Genomic DNA, 4,230 nt, shown 5'->3' on the forward strand with positions numbered 1-4,230 from the left:
AATTTCAAATGTTTGCTGTTCCAAAATGTTGTAATCACAAAGTTTATTTATCTCTACTTTGAAGGTTACAGTCTTGCCAAATACAATGATAGAACATATTAACTAGGCATCTGTTATAATAAGTTTGTAATAATAATTCTATTTAAGAACTATAAAATTAAACGTCTGAATAATGTTAGTTTTATTTTTTTGGGTGGACAATATCAGTAGTGAGAACTAAACTGTTTCAACCATGATAATAGGAAGTTCTCCCAGTTACAGAGTGTTGGGGTGCACTTTCATTTCAGAAACGCATCCACAAACAAACAGTCTGACCTTTAAATTTTTAAAGCTAGATAACTTTGGGACAATTCTGTCAAAACGGTAAAAGTCATTTAAATTAGAAAGGAAGGGAAGAAGGGAAATAAAAATAATCAGAATAAGCCAGTTGAGCAGGTAGAAAGAGATGAGATTAGTACACAAATAGTTTAGCATGAAGCAAAAATAAAGACAATAGAGGAAAAATACCAAATCAACCAGATATAAGAAGGAAAAGACCAAGATAAAGGGGGGAAAAAATGGTCTAAGAATCTAGCTTGTTTTCTTTTCTTGGTGTGACAAGTCTCATTTTGCTTCCATAGTGCATGTGCAAACACCTGGGGCAGAATTTTCTGGCTGACGTGCGGGTGGCAGAGCCCGCACGTCAGCGCATAAAATGTCGCGCGAGCGTCCCGACGTCAGCGCGTGGCATCGCGATATTTAGGTCAGTTGGGCACGCACAGCACTGCCAACGGGCAGGCAGGTAGGAGATTTTTTATTAAAACTCATGCACTGGCGGGATATGTGGACTCAGAGGGGTTGTTCAAGTTTTCCATGAAGTATTTAATGCAGAAAGTGTTTTAAAGTTGCCTGTGCGATTGTTACCAGTTCACATCGACTTCCAAGAGCTTTTTGTATACTTTGAAACCAGTCTGAAGACAGTAATCTTTATCAGGCCTGCAGCTTTCCGGAGGCCTCCATTTAGCCTGGGCATGGGTTCTGACATCTCCACTGGAGGCAACTCCTCTGAGAAGGAAGGACGGGATAGAATAAGGAGGAGGCCAGGAGTGGACAATCAGCCTCCAGGGGAACCACCTTTGGGAGGCCAGGCACAGGCACAAGGGGCGCAGGGCCAAAAGGTTGTCCAAGGTGCAAGGGGCCGCAGAAGATGCTACTATCCTGCTGCCAGGGTATACAGGCGGCGAAGCAGCTATCTCAACATGACTGAGGTGCAGTGCCGAAGGAGGCTCCGTCTGTCAAGGGAGACAGTCAACTATATCTGTCAGATGATTGGCCCTGAGATCTCCCCTAACTGTGTGGCCAGACACCCCATGCCAGCGGCTCTGAAGGTCACAGCTGCCCTCCACTTCTATGCCTCTGGCTCCTTCCAGGGCTCATTGGATGGTCTGTGTGGTATCTCCCAATCAGCTGTCCACACTTGTGTCAAGCAGGTTACAGACGCTCTGTTCAGATGGGCATTGACCTTCATCCAATTCCGCTGCGACCAGGCAAGTCAGGCACAGCGAGCCAGAGGCTTCGCGGCCATTGCTGGCTTCCCCCGTGTCCAGGGTGCAATAGACTGTACACATGTGGCCATCAAGGTGCCAGCAGGTGAGCCCGGTGCCTTCGTCAACAGGAAGGGCTTCCACTCCATGAACGTTCAGATAGTGTGTGACCACAGAATGCAGATTCTGCGAGTCTGTGCAAAGTAACCAGGCAGCTCCCACGACACCTACATCCTCAGATGCTCCCAAGTGTCGGGGCTCTTCAGTGCTCTGGCTCGGCTGGATGGTTGGCTGTTGGGTGACAAGGGCTATCCCCTCAGAAGGTGGCTCATGATGCCACTCCGCCATCCAAGAACAGAAGCTGAGTAGCACTAGATTAGGAGCCACGGCACCACAAGGGCTGTGGTGGAGAGAGCCATCGGTCTTCTCAAGGTGCACTTCCGTTGCCTGGACCGCTCGGGGGCGCACTCCAGGACCCTCCAGATCGTGTTTCTCTGATAGTGGTAGCATGCTGCGCTCTGCACAATCTTGCGCTGGAAAGGGGGGATGCAGTTGACGATGAAGACCTTGACGCAGTGGATGAGGCTGCACATGATGAATCCAGCAGTGTCTCAGAGGATGAGGAAGCACAGGGCGATGATGAGGGGCAACATGCCAACCCGCTATTACACCAAGGAGGCAGGGACACCCGGGACAATTTAATCCAACGAACCTTCAGCTAGCTCCACACACATGGATCTGCAGGACCAGCATTGTCTGGCGCTTCCACACGTGGCTCTTAGGTGCAACATCTTCCACCTCATCAGCTGCAACTAAGGGCTTAGTACAGAAACATCAATATCCACTCAAACACTCATGAGATGTCTGTGAAAAATACAAATGCAGCACAAAGGAAACACCCTCGGCTATGGTCAGAAAAATGGACTTTATTCTGACCAACATAAAACAGAAACGTCTCTATGACAAATATAAGTATTTGTTCCCTAATCTAAGGCCAACACAAAATCACCAGTGACATACCTGTGGAGTGCCTAACATGCCTTATGCTTTCATTTGCGGGTATTACGTTTAGGTGCCGCCCCATCGCTTGGAGTGGCTTGTGAGACAGCCTGCTGACTCTGCTGTCCTGTTGGCGTCAATGACCTTGGCGGACGTCCTCTGGCCCGTGGAGCCCGTGCTGGCTCTGCCTGGGAGGGAGTGGCCAGTTCCAGTACTGGCACCTCCCCAGTTGTCGCAGCCTCAACGGAAGCAACGTTGACTGGCAGAGGGGCGGAGGAGCTGCTGCCCTCATCCGGAGCGCCCTGAGAGGAGCTCACAGCGACGACAGGCAGCTGCTGCACTGACGTGAGGTCACATTGGACCTCCATGCTCACCGCAGATGAATGGGCATTGAGCGCTGACACTTGGTGCCCAGAACATCTCCCACATTGGGAATGACCACCCATGGCCATTAGCGCTGTGAGGGCATGCAGGTCAGAGCATAACCCAATAAGAAGAGTCTCAATCCGACTGAAGCCCCTCTCCATGAGAGTCACCGATCTTTCAGTGGAGGAAGCGTGAAGTTCTGTTCTGAGGGTCAAATGGCCAAGGCCAACATGGTACTCTGGTGCTCACCCTTCCAGAACGCAGCAAATCATTGAATCTCTTGCGGCACTGCGTTCCTGTGCACTGCATGGGCGCTTACTGCGTCACCCAACTATATACAATATATCCTGATGGCTGGAAACCTCTTGGAGGAGGACAGCAAGGCATGCATTAGAGAATGGAGGGGCATAGTGGCCCCCCGTTGGCCTCTCCTGCAGCCTGCCCCCCTCCTCCTGCTCATGCTCCTGTGGAAACACAGCTGCCTCTCTATCTCTCTCCCCCTGAGTGGCCATGGTGCACTGCCTCAAGCAGGCTGCCTGGCCACTCTTTAAACAGACTGCTCTTTCCCCATTGGAACTGGCGGTCTGAGCACGCCTGCCTCCGTGACAATTTTCCCGTTCACCATGGGAGTCGCTAACCAGCTGGGCGGGCCTTAATTGGCCCACCCGCGCAAAATGGCAGCGTGGCCCATTTCGGCGGCAGCAATCGGCTGCCCGCCCGCCGCCGAGTCGGTCAGGCCCGCCCACCCATCAAGGGCAAAATTCTGCCCCTGGTGTTAGGCACAATGGAGGCAGGGCCATTGGCGCATGCAATAAGAGTGTCTGCTGGAAGCATGCAGATGAGTCAAATTGTGACATCAATCAGTGTCTAATGCTGTTTTTATGCTAGCATTGCCATTTTGGAGATCAATATTCCAGCGAATGCACTCTCCTAACCTCATACAAAATGTCTTCCTGATGCCCCTATGCCAAGTTAAGACCTCCAAGCCACCCCTCATAGCTCGTCATGCTCCTGTGCCCAGCTAAGGGGGTACTCCATACATCCTTCATGGCTCGTCATGCCCCCTATCTCAAACTATGTCACTCCACCCACCCCCCCACCATGGCCCTTCATGCTCCCTGTGCCAAGTTATGGCACTCCAGCCACCCCACCAACACCAAGCAGTATTTTCTCATTACTTAATGAGGCTTGGCTGAGAGCCTAGAAATCACAGAATTGCAGTGCAGAAGAGGCCCTTCGGCCCATCGAGTCTACACCGACACATGAGAAACACCTGACCTACCTACCTAATCACATTTACCAGCACTTGGCCCATAGCCTTGAATGTTATGACGTGCCAAGT

Source organism: Cetorhinus maximus, chromosome 5, assembly GCF_964194155.1.
Source record: "Cetorhinus maximus chromosome 5, sCetMax3.hap1.1, whole genome shotgun sequence".
In the NCBI taxonomy this organism is placed as follows: domain Eukaryota; kingdom Metazoa; phylum Chordata; class Chondrichthyes; order Lamniformes; family Cetorhinidae; genus Cetorhinus; species Cetorhinus maximus.